Source organism: Girardinichthys multiradiatus, chromosome 8 (genome assembly GCF_021462225.1).
Source record: "Girardinichthys multiradiatus isolate DD_20200921_A chromosome 8, DD_fGirMul_XY1, whole genome shotgun sequence".
NCBI lineage: Eukaryota > Metazoa > Chordata > Actinopteri > Cyprinodontiformes > Goodeidae > Girardinichthys > Girardinichthys multiradiatus.
The window spans coordinates 34,435,876-34,457,408 of record NC_061801.1 but is presented as its reverse complement, the minus strand read 5'-3'; the positions used below and the strand labels follow the sequence as shown (position 1 = coordinate 34,457,408).

At 42.4% G+C, this 21,533-nt stretch overlaps 1 long non-coding RNA gene across 2 annotated transcripts; it reads left to right on the top strand.

The window, feature by feature from the left end:
• The first annotated feature begins 10,012 nt into the window (after nt 1-10,012).
• On the top strand, nt 10,013-11,303 carry LOC124873008. Of its 2 annotated transcripts, XR_007039415.1 has the most exons (3): nt 10,013-10,038; nt 10,123-10,450; nt 10,533-11,303. It is a non-coding gene; the product is annotated as an uncharacterized LOC124873008 (long non-coding RNA). The 2 variants fall into 2 exon arrangements; XR_007039414.1 differs by lacking the exon at nt 10,013-10,038 and having other exon boundaries at nt 10,053-10,450.
• The last annotated feature ends 10,230 nt before the right edge of the window (nt 11,304-21,533 follow it).

Here is a 21,533-nt window from a genome sequence, read left to right as displayed (position 1 = left end):
CTGATACGAAATATACAGCATCTCCTGCAAACACTGAAGGACCTAAGCTTCCTCAAAAAGTACAGAGGTATTGAGAGTATTGAGGTATGTCAGAGCAATAGGCTATTGTCATTGATGACTGATGGCTGAGTTTTCTTTGGTACCAGAACAATGTAGGACTTCTTCCACAACCCTGTAACCTTCTCCTAGGTCAGGCTAAGGTTGAAGAGGTACCTCAGAAATCCACAGAACTGCACTGCAAAGGCCTTCAGGACTCTGGGGCTGACACCATCTGGACCTGAAGCCTTGTTCAGGTTCAGTCTGTCCAGCTGTCTCTTCATTTGACTTCTAGAGATAGACAGGTTGGAGGGGAGGCAAAGGGAGCACCAGCATTCCATGATTAGGTCAAAAAGATCTAGAGGCAGTACAGTTGAGGTGGAACATAAAACATTTGAGGTGTGACAGGAAAGGCATGGGTCAAAGGAGAGTGGGATGTCTGTTTTGTTGGGGGCAGGAAAGGAGGATGCTGAATTGGTCCTGAGCAGGGCCTATTGAACAATGTGAGTTCATGGACTCTGTCCAGACTTCCATCTCCAATCCTTCTCCTGCTTGAAGCCTGTGATCTTTTTCATCCCTGACCACACATCTGGGTGGTAATGATCTGGTGGAGCTTGCTTCTTACTGTCCACCTCTATGCTGTCTCTCATTATGACTTTAAGTTGCATTTTTATACTGCTCAATAATTTCCTGTCTCCCTTTTTGAAGACTTTTTTTTTTTTTTTTTTTTTTTTCCTGTTTAGCAGTTCTTTCAGGTCACTGGTGATCCAGGGTTTGTTATTGGGGAAGCATACCGGTGTTCTGGTGGGTATGGTCTTATCCACACAGACGTTTATATAACTTTTCACACACTGAGTCATGGCATTGATGTCCTCTCAATGTGGCTGGCACAGCACATCCCAGTCTGTATCCCTAAAAACAACCCTGCAGGTCTTCTTCGGCATCCTGTGAGCATCTTTTCAGAGTACTCTTCATTACAGGTTTAACAAGCGTTTTATATTTCAAGCAAAGAAAAACAAGATTATGATCCGAGTTGTCAGTAGGAGGTCTTGCTTTAGAGATGTATGAATCCTTGACATTTGCATAAAACAAATCCTGCATTTTGTCTTCTCTTGTAGAGCATAGCTCAGCAACAACTGAAATGATGACATCACATGCAGTGTCGTGAACAGTTGAATTTGCCAAAGTAACATTGGTGAAATCTTTAAATATTGTGGGCGAAAACTTACTGCTAATCAGTTCAATATCTGGTCTGTAGACATGACACTTTACAGCACAATGTCCTGGATTACACCATCTATTGTTGAAAAGTACTGCTAATTCGCTTCCTTTGCTTTTGCCGTTCCTATTTTAATTTTTGGATGCTGGTATAGTCAAAAGTCCTACAGCCATGTCTCAGTAAAAAGCTTAATACTGCATTCCCAATACTCCGGCTGGGTCTTTGTTAGGGCTTGGAGTTAATCCATTGTGTTCACCAACAATCTCACTGTAGGATCTCTGCTCCTCCCCTTCTGGTTGGTTCTGGCAGCTCATTGTCTGCATTCTCCTAATGAGCTCATGGGCTTCTTAAGGTAGCTGCTGATACAGACCTTTGCTGGAACATAACCTCAGTTATGTGGACTCCTGTCTGTCTGCCTATCTGTCTGCCTGCCTGTCAACCTGCCTATCTGCCTGCCTGCCTACCTGCCTGCCAACATCTGGTAATACTCCCTCCTAAGGACTGCACTGTAAATATTCTCATCACCAGTACTCTCTCTCTCTCTCTCCTTGGATTCCTGGGTTTACCTCCTCCTCCTCTGGCTTCTGGACAACTCCAGCTCAAGATTCCTTAAACAAAGTCTACAGTAGAAATAAACCTCATTTACCGTCTTATCCTGTGTGCTGAGTCTGTTTCATCCTCTGGTTTTGTTCTACTTTGACTATCTAAGCAATTCATGATACTCACATTACCAGTTATATTGATTAAGAGATGGTATAAACGTTCTCCTTCTCTCTGTCCTCTTTGCTCTGCATCTACGGTGCCTCCTCTTCAGTTCATCTGGAAATTGAGGCTGTAGTTGAGGTAATACGTGTTCTTTTAAGATGTTAAACAGCTGCTCTCAGTTGTAAAAAAAAAAACACCTTGTTGCTATGGTTATAAATTAACTAACAAAGTATCTGCAAAAATTCCTCTAGCTGCGCTGCATCAAAAACTAGAGGGTATAATTGTCCAGAAAGGCAATCTTCCAGCCAGAAAATTAGGAATTTAAGTTTTGAAAAATAAGTCAGAATGAAAGTAATAGGGCTACTCCAACATGCTGCCATCGTTAGTGAAGTGATTCTAGAAAGAATTAATGTACTTGTGTCATGTCTAAATACTTCACTGTAACCTCTGAGATCATACACTGTTTTTCTTACACTTTTAAAATCTTTGCTCATTCTTCTTTGCAAAATTGCTGCAGTTTAGGTTCAAAGTCTTGCCACATATTCTCAATTGGTTATAGGTCAAGACTTTGAGCGAACCTTATTCCAGTTCATTGGTTTTTTGGTTATTCAGTTTCAATTCTGTTTATTTATATAGCGCCAATTCCCAACACATGTTGTCTCAAGGCACTTCACAAAAGTCAGGTACATACATTCCAATTAATCCTAACCATTAAACAGTGCAGTTATTTATTCAAATTGGATAAAAGTTTTTCTATCAAAGGAAACCCAGCAGATTGCATCGAGTATCCTGGATGAGCATGTAGTGACAGTGGAAAGTCACTGGCGTTGACTTTGCAGCACTCCCTCATACTGAGCATCCATGTAGCAAATACAGAAGCAATTATCCATGAGTACTTTCTATGGGATGGAAAAGTAAATGTTAGTGGATGTAGCTCCTTTAGTCGTTCATCTAGAAAGAAAGAACAAATAAACTTTGAGCCAGTTTTAAAGGATAGAGTCTGAAAGATAGCACATTTAATTAGTTACAGTTAAAGCTCAGTCAATTGCTAAATCTAGGAGAGAGAAAGGGTTAAACACTGAAAGACAAGGCCAAGTGGATCATCTGTAGAAGGTGAGCATTAAGTTGTTGCCAGCAGAAGCTTGGACAATGCCCCTCTTCAGAAAGGTGTCACAGGTAGACATAGAGTCAGGCCAGGTGTAGCTTCTAGGAAGAGCAAAGAGAGAGAACATAAAGTTAAAAACTGAAATAACGGCAAATAATGCAAAATTGGAATGTACTGTGAGAATGTAGCGAAGAGGGTGAAAGTGGTCATTATGTCCTCCAGGAGCCTAAGCCTATAGCAGCATAACTACAGAGATAGTTTCAGTTTATTTATATACCGCTTATTTACAACAGTGTCGTCTCAAGGCACCCCACAAAGGGTCCGGAACGGTGCGGGGCCGCCGGGGAGGCCAGACCAAACCACCGAGTGCAAGAGCTCAGCCAATGGGCCACGTGTAGGGGCACTAAGTAAAATAATAAACTGATAAAATTTGTCCATCTAGAGGCCTTTAAAACTCCCAGCCTGGTTCATCACTCAAAACCCCAATCATGGGTAAGACTGCCGACCTGACTGCTGTCCAGAAGGCCACTATTGACACCCTCAAGCAAGAGGGTAAGACACAGAAAGAATTTTCTGAACGAATAGGCTGTTCCCAGAGTGCTGTATCAAGGCACCTCAGTGGGAAGTCTGTGGGAACGAAAAAGTGTGGCAGAAAACGCTGCACAACGAGAAGAGGTGACCGGACCCTGAGGAAGATTTTGGAGAAGGGCCGATTCCAGACCTTGGGGGACCTGCGGAAGCAGTGGACTGAGTCTGGAGTAGAAACATCCAGAGCCACTGTGCACAGGTGTGTGCAGGAAATGGGCTATAGGTGCTGCATTCCCCAGACCTGGGCTACAGAGAAGCAGCACTGGACTGTTGCTCAGTGGTCCAAAGTACTTTTTTTGGATGAAAGCAAATTCTGCATGTCATTCGGAAATCAAGGTGCCAGAGTCTGGAGGAAGACTGGGGAGAAGGAAATGCCAAAATGCCAGAAGTCCAGTGTCAAGTACCCACAGTCAGTGATGATCCGGGGTGCCGTGTCAGCTGCTGGTGTTGGTCCACTGTGTTTTATCAAGGGCAGGATCAATGCAGCTAGCTATCAGGAGATTTTGGAGCACTTCATGCATCCATCTGCTGAAAAGCTTTTTGGAGATGAAGATTTCATTTTTCAGCACGACCTGCCACCTGCTCACAGTGCCAAAACCACTGGTAAATGGTTTACTGACCATGGTATCACTGTGCTCAATTGGCCTGCCAACTCTCCTGACCTGAACCCCATAGAGAATCTGTGGGATATTGTGAAGAGAACGTTGAGAGACTCAAGACCCAACACTCTGGATGAGTTAAAGGCCGCTATCGAAGCATCCTGGGCCTCCATAAGACCTCAGCAGTGCCACAGGCTGATTGCCTCCATGCCACGCCACATTGAAGCAGTAATTTCTGCAAAAGGATTCCCGACCAAGTATTGAGTGCATAACTGTACATGATTATTTGAAGGTTGACGTTTTTTGTATTAAAAACACTTTTCTTTTACAGGTCCTTCTCAAAATATTAGCATATTGTGATGAAGTTAATTATTTTCCATAATGTAATGATGAAAATTTAACATTCATATATTTTAGATTCATTGCACACTAACTGAAATATTTCAGGTCTTTTATTGTCTTAATACGGATGATTTTGGCATACAGCTCATGAAAACCCAAAATTCCTATCTCACAAAATTAGCATATCATTAAAAGGGTCTCTAAACGAGCTATGAACCTAATCATCTGAATCAACGAGTTAACTCTAAACACCTGCAAAAGATTCCTGAAGCATTTAAAACTCCCAGCCTGGTTCATCACTCAAAACCCCAATCATGGGTAAGACTGCCGACCTGACTGCTGTCCAGAAGGCCACTATTGACACCCTCAAGCAAGAGGGTAAGACACAGAAAGAAATTTCTGAACGAATAGGCTGTTCCCAGAGTGCTGTATCAAGGCACCTCAGTGGGAAGTCTGTGGGAACGAAAAAGTGTGGCAGAAAACGCTGCACAACGAGAAGAGGTGACCGGACCCTGAGGAAGATTGTGGAGAAGGGCCGATTCCAGACCTTGGGGGACCTGCGGAAGCAGTGGACTGAGTCTGGAGTAGAAACATCCAGAGCCACCGTGCACAGGCGTGTGCAGGAAATGGGCTACAGGTGCCGCATTCCCCAGGTCATGCCACTTTTGAACCAGAAACAGCGGCAGAAGCGCCTGACCTGGGCTACAGAGAAGCAGCATTGAAGCAGTCATTTCTGCCAAAGGATTCCCGACCAAGTATTGAGTGCATAACGGTACATGATTATTTGAAGGTTGACGTTTTTTGTATTAAAAACACCTTTCTTTTATTGGTCGGATGAAATATGCTAATTTTGTGAGATAGGAATTTTGGGTTTTCATGAGCTGTATGCCAAAATCATCCGTATTAAGACAATAAAAGACCTGAAATATTTCAGTTAGTGTGCAATGAATCTAAAATATATGAATGTAAAATTTTCATCATTAAATTATGGAAAATAATGAACTTTATCACAATATGCTAATATTTTGAGAAGGACCTGTATTGGTCGGATGAAATATGCTAATTTTGTGAGATAGGAATTTTGGGTTTTCATGAGCTGTATGCCACAATCATCCATATTAAGACAATAAAAGACCTGAGATATTTCAGTTAGTGTGCAATGAATCTAAAATACATGAATGTTAAATTTTCATCATGACATTATGGACAATAATGAACTTTATCACAATATGCTAATATTTTGAGAAGGATCTGTACTATAAACCACAAGGATTGGGATACCTTTCTCTGTCAGACTGATTATAACCAGTGGAAAGGAGAAATGGACTGAACTTATATAGCGCTTTTCCAGTCATACACACCACTCAAAGCGCTTTACACTAGAGCCACATTCACCCAATCGCACTCACTAACACATTCAGACACCAATACACAGATCGGTAAGCAACTTGAGGTTAAGTGCCTTACCCAGGGGCGCATCAGCATAGGGCAGGAGGAAGCTGGAATCAAACTCAAAACCTTCTGATTGCAAGACGACTACTCTTCCTACTGAGCCACAGTCGCCTCTGGGGTCATACAGGTAGCAGAAATGGAGCTCAACCATTTCTGCTACCTCAACCATAACTGAGCCGGTTTAGGCTAAACCTGACTCCCCCTTACTCCAACAAGGAGGGAGGAAGGCGGAGGTAAGAAAAGGAAGATAGCCCAAGGGACTATAACTATAAGCTATATCAAAAAGGAAAGTTTTAAGCCTGGCTTTAAAAGTAGACAGGGTGTCTGCCTCACGGATCAAAACCGGGAGCTGGTTCCACAGGAGAGGAGCTCGATAACTAAAGGATCTGCCTCCCATTCTACTTCTAGAGACTCTAGGAACCACCAGTAAACCTGCAGTCTGAGAACGAAGTGCTCATTTAGGAACGTATAGAAGAATCAGATCTCTGATTTATGATGGAGCTAAATCATTAAGAGCTTTATATGTGAGGAGGAGAATTTTAAATTCTGTTCTGGATTTAACAAGGAGCCAATGAAGGGAAGCTAAAATAGGATAAATATGATCTATCTTTTTAATTGCTTGCTGCAGCATTTTGAATCAGCTTAAGGCTTTTAACCAAATTTTGTGGACATCCTGATTAGTATAGAATTACAATAGTCCAGCCTTGAAGAAACAAATGCATGGACTAGTTTTTCAGCGTCACTCCTGGACAGGATATTTTTAATTTTGGCAATGTTCTGGTGGTGAAAGAAGGAAATCCTACAAACCTGTTTAATATGGTATTTAAATTACATGTCGTGGTCAAAAATAACACCAAGGTTTTTTACATTATTAACAGAGGTCAATTTAATGCCATCCAGTTTAAGTTATTGACTAAGCAGTTTCTTTTTTAAAGACTGCGGTCCAGAGGCGACAACTTCTGTCTTATCTGAATTTAGAAGCAAAAAATTTAAAGTCATCCAAGTTTTTATGTCTTCAATACATGCTTGTAATCTACCTAACTGGTTGGGCTCATCAGGAGTTATGGATAAGTAAAGCTGAGTATCATCAGCATAACAGTGAAAATTTATCCACTGCTGCCTGATAATTTTACCTATTGGAAGCATATATATAGTAAAGAGAATTGGCCCAAGTACTGAACTCTGTGATACTCCACAATTAACCCTGGAGTTTCAAGATGATTTATCATTTACATGAACAAACTGGAATCTGTCAGACAAATAAGATTTAAACCAGCTTAGCGGTTATGGGTTTTCATGTCAGAAAGTAACTCTCCATTCCAGTGATTTTCAGCCTTTAACATATTTTCCCTCAGGATTGGGAGAAAATTATTTAGCTCTATCCAACTTTTTATCAACTCTGACCAGCTTTTGTGTCCCTGCCTGATAGTATAGCTGCCACCTCCTTGGTGTGCTCAGGTTGCTGTGAAAGCACAATGTGAAAGCATGTAAGATTTTCCTCCACACAGCATTTTGCACGTAAACTGAAAAGTAAAATTTTAGGCTCATATGATCACAGCACGTTCTACACTTCTCACATATATGCTGCCCCCCCCCCCCTACATGGATCTAGTTTTAGGCTGTACCTCTTCTGTCAACAATGGTGTTCTTTCATGAAGGCTAGATTTGCAGAGTGCATGACTAATAATTGCTCTATTCAAAGATTGTCCAACCTCTGCTTTGGATTCCTGCAGCTCCTCCAGAGTTACCATGGGCCTGTTGGCTGCTTCTGTGAATAATTTTCTCTAACAAACCTCTGAGGCCTTCACATAGCAGAGGGATTTCTACTAAAATTGAATTCCGTGATTTTTAAATGTAACTGATTGATCAGGACCTTATTTAGGGGTATCCGATAAACAGAAGAATGCATTGTTGGCCAGTTAGTAGCACTTCTGACTTGCAGCAAAAAAGGTCCTGGATTCCAATCCCAGCTGGGGATCTTTCTGCATGGAGTTTGCATGCAATCCCAGTGCATGCATGTGGTCTCTCTGGGTACTCTGGCTTCCTCCTAGGGTCCAAAAAACATGACTGTTAGGTCAATGTATTGCTCTAAATTACCCTTAGGTGTGTGTGTGCATGCATGGTTATTTGTTCTGTGTGTCTTTGTGTTGCCTTACAATGGAGTGGCAACCTGTTCAGGGCGTAACCCCTGTCCCACCCAGTGACTTCTGGAGATAGATACTAGCCCCCTTGCGACCTTGCTAGGCTAAGTGTGAATAGACAAAGAATAGATTGATGGATGGATGCTTAAACGTAGCTAAATACAAATGCATGCCACATTTTGCTGAATATTATTTCTAATAAAAATCTTAAACCAATTCTGACCAAAGAAAAGAGCATGTAGTCCAACACTTTTTCTTTATACCTCGCTAATTGCACAATTTTATTATTCATACCTGCGAGCTTTTAACATACTCATATGAAAAAGTGTGTAATTCTAGTTATTAACATCGAGACTGCGTTGTCCTCTGTGCTGATTGTGGTGACGAGACAAAGTCAATTCTATTAACGCTTCTCTGTCCTTGTGCTTTTGATGAAGATTTTCCTGCTTCTTTATATTGTTCTTTCAGGAGTTCACTCTCTCCTCTGTCCCATAATTAAGTCAATATATGAGCCATAAAGACTAAACTCTGAAATAAACCCTGAGAATTCTTCACCATCTGCTCTGCTTGCCTCCCTCGACACGGTGAGCTCCAACCATCACAGGGCTGGCCACCCTTGCAAAACTCTTTCCCACATATCTACAGGAAGGAAAACAAATGTGCATTGTAAAGATGTACAGCTGTAAGAAAATGTCTGTTTTGGCTTGTCTTATTTTTATTTTTTTTTACAACTAAGAATTCTTGCTATGCTAATGTACCTTTCCCTTGCATTTGAAGATTTGTTTTTGTCTTTCTTTTTATCACCACAGGCAACAGCAAAAAAGAGGAACAAAACTGACCAAAAGGTCTGTCAGCTTAATAGCCTGTATTCATTAGTTCATCATACTCTATATTTTAAATCAGTGTATACAAACCAAGTGCAATACAGAGGGTGTCAGGGGAGCTTGTTTTGGTGGCCTATTTTATTCTAATGCTTTAATCTTAATACAAATTCCAGTATCTGTGGGGATCTTAACAGGAATTAGTTTCTTGAATCTGCATTGCCTCAATCTGTAGTCACAGCCTTGTGCATATTGTGCATATTGAAAGGCTAGTCAGACCAAACAGAGAACAAGGGCAGGGACAGGTAAAGAAAATAAATTACCTTAAGGCAAATAGCTAACGATATGATGGTTGGACGTATAATTAATATCTCTGAACCTGGACAGTTTAGGCCTGTACTGTCTGCTCTTGCATCCTTCTCATTTAGTCTTGTTCCATGTCTTTTTCTATTCCAGTCTGACCAGGACAATTAATTACCCTACTGCTGGATTCAAACACTGTCAAAAAGATTACCACAATAATAAAAAGTGATAATAACAGCATGTATATGCTGGGTTCCTCTCAGGCTATGCTGCTGTGATTTTTATCGTTGTCATATATCTAAGCTGATGCCTCCCCAGAATTTCTTTGTTGCTTACTCTTAGCCTGCCTGTATGTTTTGTCAGGAGGCTCATATGTCTTTGATGTGAGCTAGGATCCACAATTGCATTTATGAGGGTAAAAGTTCCACAAACAATGAAACAGCCTTTATTTCCCTCACTAAGGGAATCGATTGTGAAGGCTGAGCTCCTTGTTTTGGCTCCTGGTGCAGGTTTCTTTAAAATCACTTTTTGTCATATCCACAGTGGTTTGTGTACAGGCTGTGTGCAGGCTGCAAGCAGGCTGTGTTTCTGTGCTGTGTTCTCTCTGTGCAGGGTGTGACTGGCAGGTGCTGCTGCACAGGTGTTGCTCATCTGAGAGCAATCAGCTGGGCTACTTATGGAGTGGAAACCCAGAGGGAGGTGCCAGCTTGTTTTCTCACTTGGTGTGGTAAGAGCTAGACCTCTGCTTCTCTGCAGTCCTGCTTCCAAGCAGTTTTTCTGATCTCCTTGTTTTTCTTCCCCTGCCTTGCAGTTCACCGTTTGCTGAAGGAAGTCATGGAAACTTTCTGGTCTCCGTTTTTACTCATGTCATGTTCAGAGGAGTTTGGGAACTCCATCCTTGACACCTCAGCCCTGAGCCTACCCTCTGCTTCCAACTCCAAGCCCAGCTTCTCAGGAGCCACCTGAAAACCACCCGTCAACCTGCCTGTCCACCCTTCAACGTTAAAATTCTCCAACCATAGTGGAGTTTCCTGGAAGAGAATAAACCAAGCACGTCATCCTCCGAAAACTGTTCACAGCCTCAAGCCTCCGTGGAGAAGGACTTATTTTCCCCTGGTCTTGTCAAGAACCCAACCCCTGTAAGTCAGCATCTAAAGAACACATTCACAGTTTCTCCATTTCCACCCAGAGTGTTTACCAGCTTCTGTCTTTCTCCTTCAGAGAGACCCTGTGTTTCTCCACCAGCTCCAGCCCTGGTTCCAGTCCGACCTTTATCAGTGTTTCAAAAACTGTTAAAATGCTGTCTTTGTCCTCGTGGTTGTGTATCTGTGTCTAAGAAAATGCCATTATGATACTTTTGCAAAAGACTGAATCAAAATTTTTTGACCATTCCTTGACTGTAGAGAAAATTAAATTGAGAGGTAAACAATTGAAGATTTTACATATAGGTTTTTTAGGAGATACTATAACGACACTTTTTTTTTTTTTTAAGTACTCAAGCCAGTGCTTCAAGAAGGATACTAAATTCTCAAACACGATATATACTTTCTTTACTATTGGTGTCTTCTGGATTCAGAGAGTGCATATGACTTTGTATCTGAAGGCATTTAATGGGGGACCTTATGCGAGTACAGGATACTTTGGTAGTTTTTAAATACCTCTCCTTGTATACCTAAACCAAGAGCTTTGATCAGTGTTGGAACAAAGCCAAGCTTGTTCCAAATGCAGATTTTGACTTGCCTCCTATCACTTCTGATTGTATGGTTAAGAGAGGTCCTTGGCCCCACTGTACACAGGGTTGAATTTAAAGGTTGCTAACCACAGGTTCTTGAGGACTGGTGATGGAGACCCGCAAATAGACAGATTCAAATTCAATTACATACAGTCCAATTCTAGCTGAATGATAACATAATGCTGTCAAATACAGTTGATAATTTCATAGAAATTGGTAAAAGTTACCTAAAGAACTGTAGCTGATTCCATCATGTCAGTGACTTTGCAACAATCCTGATCAAGCAGTGGAAAGGAAGAAACCTCCAGTAGCACTTTGTTAATGAGTGGCCCCCACCTTGACTGAGAGCAGGAAGAAGTCACAGGAGGACAGGAATAAGAGACAGAAAAAAACACATAAGCTCTGGGCCATAAGTAGAAGATAATACACTAATAAAGTGTGTCCCTGTAGGGACCGCTGGTGGCCATTGTTATACTATACAGGTGCTTCTCAAAATATTAGCATATTGTGATAAAGTTCATTATTTTCCATAATGTCATGATGAAAATTTAACATTCATATATTTTAGATTCATTGCACACTAACTGAAATATTTCAGGTCTTTTATTGTCTTAATACGGATGATTTTGGCATACAGCTCATGAAAGCCCAAAATTCTTATCTCACAAAATTAGCATATCATTAAAAGGGTCTCTAAACGAGCTATGAACCTAATCATCTGAATCAACGAGTTAACTCTAAACACCTGCAAAAGATTCCTGAGGCCTTTAAAACTCCCAGCCTGGTTCATCACTCAAAACCCCAATCATGGGTAAGACTGCCGACCTGACTGCTGTCCCGAAGGCCACTATTGACACCCTCAAGCAAGAGGGTAAGACATAGAAAGAAATTTCTGAACGAATAGGGTGTTCCCAGAGTGCTGTATCAAGGCACCTCAGTGGGAAGTCTGTGGGAAGGAAAAAGTGTGGCAGTAAACTGCACAACGAGAAGAGGTGACCGGACCCTGAGGAAGATTGTGGAGAAGGGCCGATTCCAGACCTTGGGGGACCTGCGGAAGCAGTGGACTGAGTCTGGAGTAGAAACATCCAGAGCCACCGTGCACAGGCGTGTGCAGGAAATGGGCTACAGGTGCCGCATTCCCCAGGTCAAGCCACTTTTGAACCAGAAACAGCGGCAGAAGCGCCTGACCTGGGCTACAGAGAAGCAACACTGGACTGTGGTCCAAAGTACTTTTTTCGGATGAAAGCAAATTCTGCATGTCATTCGGAAATCAAGGTGCCAGAGTCTGGAGGAAGACTGGGGAGAAGGAAATGCCAAAATGCCAGAGGTCCAGTGTCAAGTACCCACAGTCAGTGATGGTCTGGGGTGCTGTGTCAGCTGCTGGTGTTGGTCCACTGTGTTTTATCAAGGGCAGGGTCAATGCAGCTAGCTATCAGGAGATTTTGGAGCACTTCATGCTTCCATCTGCTGAAAAGCTTTATGGAGATTAAGATTTCATTTTTCAGCACGACCTGGCACCTGCTCACAGTGCCAAAACCACTGGTAAATGGTTTACTGACCATGGTATCACTGTGCTCAATTGGCCTGCCAACTCTCCTGACCTGAACCCCATAGAGAATCTGTGGGATATTGTGAAGAGAACGTTGAGAGACTCAAGACCCAACACTCTGGATGAGCTAAAGGCTGCTATCGAAGCATCCTGGGCCTCCATAAGACCTCAGCAGTGCCACAGGCTGATTGCCTCCATGCCATGCCGCATTGAAGCAGTCATTTCTGCAAAAGGATTCCCGGCCAAGTATTGAGTGCATAACTGTACATGATTATTTGAAGGTTGAAGTTTTTTGTATTAAAAACACTTTTCTTTTATTGGTCGGATGAAATATGCTAATTTTGTGAGATAGAAATTTTGGGTTTTCATGGGCTGTATGCCAAAATCATCCGTATTAAGACAATAAAAGACCTGAAATATTTCAGTTAGTGTGCATTGAATCTAAAATATATGAATGTTAAATTTTCATCATGACATTATTGAAAATAATTAACTTTATCACAATATGCTAATATTTTGAGAAGGATCTGTAAACCACAAGGATTGGGGGTACCTCTCTTTGTCAGACTGATTATAACCATTGGAAAAGAGAAGGGATTGCACAGGTAGCAAAATGGAGGGTGTGTTTGCACCTCAACCATAACTAAGTCGGTTTGGCTAAACCTGACTCCCCCTTACTCCATCCAACAATAATTGGAGAGTGTTTCCTTTTGCATTGTGTGAAAGGTGGGTAACATAAAAATGGGCTAAGACAATTCAATCGAATCATATAGATTTCAAGTCAGGCACATGCAATCCAATTAATAACTAACCATTGAACAGTACAGTCAGATTCATTTCTTTATTCAAATTGGATAAAAAAAGTTTTTCTATCTAAGGAAACCCAGCAGATTGCATCCAGTCAGTGACTTTTTAGGAGTACTTTCTATGGGAAGAAAAAGTAAATGTTAATGGATGTAGCTCCTTTAGTCGTTTCATCTAGGAAGAAAGAACAGATAAACTCTGAGCCAGTTTTCAAGGTTAGTGTCTGAAAGAGAGCACATAGAGTTAGTCAAAGTAAAAGCTCAGTCAGTAGGAAAGAGAAAAAACACTGAAAGACAGGGCCAAGTGTATCATCAGTAGATGGTGAGCATTAAGTTGTCAGCAGAAGCTTGGACGATGCCCCCCTCCATTAAGCTGTCACAGGTAGACACAGTGTCAGGTCAGGTGTACCTTCTAGGAAGACAAAAGAGAGAGAACATAAAGTTAAAAGTTGAAATAACAGCAAATAATGCAAAATTAGAGAGTAGTGTGAGAATGTAGCGAAGAGAGTGAAAGTTGCCATTATATCCTCCAGCAGCCTAAGCCAATAGCAGCATAACTACAGAGATAGCTCAGGATAACCTTAGCCACTCTAACAATAGTCTTTATCAAAAAAGGAACGGTATAAGCCTAGCCTTAAGAGTAGACAGGGTGTCTGCCTCACGGACCAAAACCGGGAGCTGGTTCCACAGGAGAGGAGCCTGATAACTAAAGGATCTGCCTCCCATTCTACTTCTAGAGACTCTAGGAACCACCAGTAAACCTGCAGTCTGAGAACGAAGTGCTCTTTTAGGAACGTATGGAAGAATCAGATCTCTGATCTATGATGGAGCTAAATCATTAAGGGCTTTATATGTGAGGAGGAGAATTTTAAATTCTGTTCTGGATTTAACAAGGAGCCAATGAAGGGAAGCTAAAATAAGCGGAATATGATCTTTCTTTTTAATTTTCATCAGAACTCTTGCTGAAGCACTTTGAATCAGCTGAAGGCTTTTAACTGCATTTTGTGGACATCCTGATAGTAAAGAATTACAATAGTCCAGCCTTGAAGTAACAAATGCATGGACTAGTTTTACGGTGTCAATCCTGGATAGGATATTTCTAATGTTGGCGGTGAAGCAAGGAAATCCTAGAAACGTGTTTAATCCGGGATTTAAATGACAACTTCTGTCTTGTCTGAACTTAGAAGCAGAAAATTTAAAGTCATCCAAGTTTTCATGTCTTCAAGACATGCTTGTAATCTGTCTAACTTGTTGGGCTCCTCAGGATGTATGGATAAGTAAAGCTGAGTATCATCAGTGTAACAGTGACAATTTATCCTATGCTGCCTGATAATTCTACCTATTGGAAGCTTACATATAGTAAAGAGAATTGGCCCAAGTACTGAACCCTGTGGTACTCCACAATTAACCCTGGAGTTTAAAGATGATTTATCATTTACATGAACACACTGTAATCTGTCAGACAAATAAGATTTAAACCAGCTTAGCGCTGTTCCCCTGATCCCTACAGCCTATTCCAGCCTTTCTAAGAGAATATTGTGATCGACTGTATCAAATGCAGCACTGAGATCTAACATGACAAGTACGGACACAAGTGCATTATCTGAGGCCATAAAAATATCATTAGTGACTTGCAGCAGAGCTGTTTCAGTGCTATGATGAGCTCTGAAACCTGACTGAAACTCCTCAAACGGATCATTGCTGTGTAAATGCTCACACATTTGATTAGCATCTATTTTCTCAAGAATTTTAGATAAGAATGGAAGATTGGATATAGGACTGTAATTTCTCGATCAAGTGAAGGTTTCTTAAGTAAAGGTTTAATTACAGCTAACTTAAAAGCCTGTGGTTCTGATCCATTTCCTAAAGATAGATTAATCATATCTAAAATGGGGCTGGTAATCAGAGGGAACACTTCCTTAAATAATTTGGTTGGGATTGGGTCTAACATACAAGTTGAAGATTTAGATGAAGCTAATATTTCTGACAACTCAGGAAGCTCCACTGGATCAAAGCAGTCCAAACACAGATCAGGTTCTACAGTTACTTCCAATGTCGTCTCACTTGCTGAGGCTGAAGTAATCATCTTCGGGAATATGTCAAAGATTTTCTTTTTAATAGAATCAATTTTATTTAAGAAGAATCCCATAAAGTCATGACTGCTGAGAGCTAAGGGAATGGATGGCTCAACAGAGCTATGACTGTGTAAGTTTAGCAACTGTACTAAAGAGAAACCTAGGATTCTTCTTCTCTTTTATTAATGATGAGAAATAAGCTGTTCTGGCTTGGCGTCTTTTTATGCAACAGTAGGCTATTTTTCCAGATTAAGTAGGAATCCTCTAGATGTGTAGAGCACCAGAAAAACCGTGTAGACACAGAGAGTCCCCAAACATTAAATGCAGCAACAGAAAGAATGTGTTTTAACGTGCTTATGTATTAGAACAAGTAAGAGATATCACAGTAGAGAGAAATCAGATCAAACGAGAGAGCCTTCACACACCAAACAATCCGAGTGCAACAATGAAAACAGGAAGTGACGAATATGCCTTACCACACTAGGATGATGTGATGGAATGCTTTACTGTTGAAACAAAGCAAAGCCTTCATTACCACATGTGCACTTCCAGCCCATCATATTTTCTAGAGGTTTAATGGAGATAAATACTTTCAGTCATTTTTTAACAAATGTAGTTGTTCCTATTATAGCTGTTACTTTCAACAGTAAAAAATGGGGCTATCCAAAAATGTAAATATTATGGTTTTCTGCCTTTATACAAAATCATCCCTGAGACACCTTTAATAACAGTGTAATTGTTTACCAATGTTTTATTACCAAATCTTATCCATTAAATTAAATGTTATAAGTTACTGCCTTTCTAACAGTAATAGTGCTCAAAATATCAGTCCATTTAAATCTGGATACATGCATTGATCCATATGTTTATTAATTTCTTGAATGACATGGAATTAACTTTGGCTCAAGCATTCTTTATATATATATATATATATATATATATATATAGGAGTGTCAGCAACTGTTAGTCCTGAAGCTACAAACTAACTTAAATTAAAGCTGCAAGCAGCATTGAAGGCTCTCGCAGCTCAGCGCAACTCGGCCTGTGCAGCGACTGCGAGAGCCTGGCATTGCCGCCTACATGCCACCAAAGATGACACCGCTTCACTTCCACATGTCGCCATTAGGTGGCACTGTGAACGACATGTTATAGGATCTTCGGTCATGCAGAGTTGTGGTCTGGCGAGAAGCATTCAGAATGCTTGATGGAAGCTGCACTCACTTGTTTATTAGTGGGTGGGGCTAAAATGATGTCATCAATTGACTGTGGCAACATCTTCAGCATTGATCCATCATGATACATACTACATTTGAAGTGGATCCGATGTTGTATGAGGGAGCTAGAGCACCTGAAATATCCTAGGGGGCGCTGTTGATCCATATTCCAATGTAATCCAACAGAGCTGTTTGGGGGCTGACAACAATCAAGCAAATTTATTTTGGAGTAAATCGGACCATGCATGTGTAATTTAGAGGCAAACGAATGGCCGTGGCGAGACATCAGAATTCGCCATGCAGCCGCAGCCACACCCTCCAGCCAAACCAGTCAGTACTGGAGACTGTCATAGACCATCATATTATCTGTCAATAGAGACAGTTTCACATTATTTACGTGAAGGACACCAAATATGTACCATCAAAAGGAAAGCATGACACTTTCTGTTCTTAGGGGGCGGGGCTTTGATGATGTCAGCATCTGATCAGTGAATATTGTTCGTTCGTTCGTCGTCTTCCGCTTATCCAGGACCGGGTCGCGGGGGCAGCAGACTCAGCAGAGACGCCCAGACGTCCCTCTCCCCAGACACCTCCTCCAGCTCCTCCAGGGGGAGCCCAAGGCGTTCCCAGGCCAGCCGAGAGACATAGTCCCTCCAGCGTGTCCTGGGCCGTCCCCTGGGCCTCCTCCCGGTGGGACCTGCCTGGAACACCTCCCGAGGAAGGCGTCCAGGAGGCATCCGGTATAGATGCCCGAGCCACCTCAACTGGCTCCTCTCAATGTGGAGGAGCAGCGGCTCTACTCCGAGCTCCTCCCGGATGGCCGAGCTCCTCACACTATCTCTAAAGGAGTGCCCGGCCACCCTACGGAGGAAGCTCATTTCAGCCGCTTGTATCCGTGATCTCGTTCTTTCGGTCATGACCCAAAGTTCATGGCCATAGGTGAGGGTAGGAACGTAGACCGACCAGTAAATTGAGAGCTTTGCTTTTCGGCTCAGCTCTCTCTTCACCACAATGGACCGGCACAGCGCCCCATTATTGTGGCAGCTGCACCGATCCGTCTGTCGATCTCCCGCTCCATTCTTCCCTCACTCGTGAACAAGACCCCGAGATACTTAAACTCCTCCACTTGAGGCAGGAACTCCCCTCGAACCTGAAGAGGACAAGCCACCCTTTTCCGGTCGAGTACCATGGCCTCGGACTTGGAGGAGCTGATCCTCGTCCCAGCCGCTTCACACTCGGCTGCGAACCGCCACAGTGCATGCTGTAGGTCTTGGCTAGAGGGGGCCAGCAGGACCACGTCATCCGCAAAAAGAAGAGACGAAATCCACTGGTCCCCAAACCAGACCCCCTCCGGCCCTTGGCTGCGTCTAGAAATCCTGTCCATAAAAGTTATGAACAGGACCGGCGACAAAGGGCAGCCCTGCCGGAGTCCAACATGCACTGGGAACAGGTCCGACTTAGTGCCGGCAATGCGGACCAAACTCCTGCTCCGCTCGTACAGGGACCGGATGGCCCCTAATAAAGGGCCCCCGATTCCATACTCCTGGAGCACCCCCCACAGGGCATCACGAGAGACACAGTCGAATGCCTTCTCCAGGTCCACAAAACACATGTGAACCGGTTGGGCAAACTCCCATGAACCCTCGAGCACCCTGTAGAGGGTATAGAGCTGGTCCAGTGTTCCACGGCTGGGACGAAAACCACACTGTTCCTCCTGAAGCCGAGGTTCGACTATCGGTTGGACTCTCCTCTCCGATACCCTGGCGTAGGCCTTACCAGGGAGGCTGAGGAGTGTGATCCCCCTGTAGTTGGAACACACCCTCCGGTCCCCCTTCTTATAAAGGGGGACCACCACCCCAGTCTGCCAGTCCAGAGGCACTGTCCCCGACCGCCACGCAATGTTGAAGAGGCGTGTCAACCATGACAGCCCTACAACATCCAGACACTTGAGGTACTCAGGGCGGATCTCATCCACCCCCGAAGCCTTGCCACCGCGGAGCTTTTTAACCACCTCGGTGACTTCAGCCTGGGTGATGAAAGAATCCAACCCCGAGTCCCCAGCCTCTGTTTCCACCACGGAATGGTACTGGAGACTGTCATAGACCATCATATTATCTGTCAATAGAGACAGTTTCACATTATTTACGTGAAGGACACCAAATATGTACCATCAAAAGGAAAGCATGACACTTTCTGTTCTTAGGGGGCGGGGCTTTGATGATGTCAGCATCTGATCAGTGAATATTGTTCAGGTCCAAAGACAGATCAGTCTCAAAAGGTTTCAGGTCTCTGTGTCTTTCCTTGTAGGAGGTATATCAATATCGTCTTTCATGGCAAGAAGTAATATTTTGAGGCTTGGCCACGCCCACATGCTGTCATGTATCAAAAAGCTTTTGATAACTTTTGATCCCCCGTGCCTTAAGAGTATACTGAGTGATATTCAAGTCTCTTAGTCAAAAGCTGTAGGAGGAGTTTGCTCAGATATGCGGGCTAGAAAGGGCAAAACCAGGGTCAAAATGGCAACTTCAATCCAACATTGCCGACTTCCTGTGGGGTTTGGACCAACGCTCCAAAGACTTTTTTGTAGGTCTTGAGAAGTTACATATGTGTACCAAATTTCACAATCCTCGGTAAAAGCATGGCTTGGGGCTGATTTTTTATTTATTTTTCTAGGGGACGCTGTGAAAGAATTAGGCCACGCCCGACAAAATGTTATCAGGTGTCAGTTGGGTACTGGACTAGGATCAACCATATTGAATTTGGTGCTGATCAGATGATCTATGTGGAAATTAAAGCCAAACGTAAGCATGGCGTGACGTCAAACTTCGTCGCGCCACCACATCCACGCCCTTTTATGAAAAGTCACTGTGTTTCAAACGACATTAGACCCACTAGTTATCAGTCACCTGACACAGTTTGAAGCGACCTTTCCCAGTGAAAAACGTGACTTCCTGGTCTGAGGGGGCGGGGCTTAGATGATGTCAGCATATGACCCCCTAGGATCGTTGGGAAGGTCCTCCACCATGCCAACTTTGGTGTGATTTGGCCATTTTCGTGCCCTGGCCACGCCCCCTAAACATGGACGAAAACTCACGATTTTGATAGCTTTTAACCCCCCTTGCGTTAACTGCATATTGACCAAATATGAAGCTGATAGCTCCAAATCCTTAGAAGGAGTTTATTAAAGTTTGAGGTGAGTAAAAGTGAAAAACGGCCAAAAAGTAGCCTTTGATCCAAAATGGCCGACTTCCTGTGCATTTTAGGGCATACCCCCAAGAGACTTTGTTTCATAATTTGGGGAGATCTACCTATGTAGCAAATTTCAACTCTGTAGGACTTACCAATTGGCCTATCTCACTTTAGGGTGCGTGGCAAAGAGGTTTGGCCTCGCCCATTTTCAATTCCATTAAAAACCTTAAATTTCCCTAGGGGGACAATTTTCAGTGAAGTTTGGGGAGTTTTTGAATATGTTTAGGCCCCCAAAAAGGCAATTAATTTGACTGGAGAAAAAATAATAAACATTCAAATTACAATAGGCCTTCGCAGCGCTTATCTGCTCGGGCCTAAAAAGAAACACTATGATTACAAAAGGCTCTTGCAGGCTTCCTGCTCGGGCCTAATAAGAAATCCTACGATTACAATAGGCCCTTGCAGGCCTTCCTGCTCGGGTTTAAAAAGAAATCCTATGATAACAATAGGCCCTTGCAGGCTTCCTACTCGGGCCAAACCTTTAGATTTGAGAGGATGACTTTTACTTCGAAAGCTTTGCTCTTGGGATATTGGGGCTCACCATTTGCATGCTTTCTGCTATTGCAAAAATGGTTCTGTCTCCAAGATGTGTGGTGTCCAGTGAGCTGCGTCCTGATTATGCCATAACTAGTTATGGTTTGCTTTGTCCATGCATAGTTGAGACAACACTCTTCTTTTGTTTTGATTTTTTTTTTATTTCTTTTTATTTAAGGACTTATGTTGAGAAAATAAAACCTCTCACACTGTTATATTTATAGCGCATTTTAATAGGCACATTTATGAGGAGATGTAGCCATTTTGCTATGAATTTTTGTATTAGTTGGGTTGTTTATGCTAAAGAGTTGGAGGTAATAACACCTTCTTTTTTTTCCTTGACATACATGGCCGTTCAGACGTTTTCATCCCCATAATGTCATTTTTACATGTTAGGCTACCACCAGACCTTCTGATAGACCAAAACAAATTACTACAGAAGTGTAAAGTGGAGGGAAAGGGACAATACTTTTCAAAACTGTTAGAGTTAGAAAGCTGATAAACACAGACAAGTGTAAAATAAGACACAAGTGAACCAAGTAATGTTGACTTCCAAGGGTGAGACAGTCCTCTGCCAGCACAGCGACTTCCTTCAAAGGGAAAATCCTTGCACCAGCCTTTTATTTACAACTCACATTCCAACAAGCAAAAAGCGGGAATTGGTTCAGCCAATTCTTACAAAGATTTTAACATAAAAAGTAGTCATTCCCATATATGGTATAAACTTGTCATGTCCATGGATTGATCCACTCCACACCACATTCCTTAGTCTTCCACAAACCCTTTTACACACTAAAACCAATCACAGGAATCATCTTAATTATAGTAGAACTTCAGACATAAACATGGTTAAACTAAACAATGATAACATATACATTTTCCAATAAAAACTTTTTACATTCAAAAATCTGAAAAATGCGGCTTCCATTGATATTTAGCTGCCTTTATTCTGATACGTTTAAAAAAATCAAGTGCACCAGTTGTCTTATAAGGCACTTAATTAGTAAATGTAGTCCACTTTGTGTAATTTAACCTCAGCATGAACACACGTTTGGTGAAGGCTTTA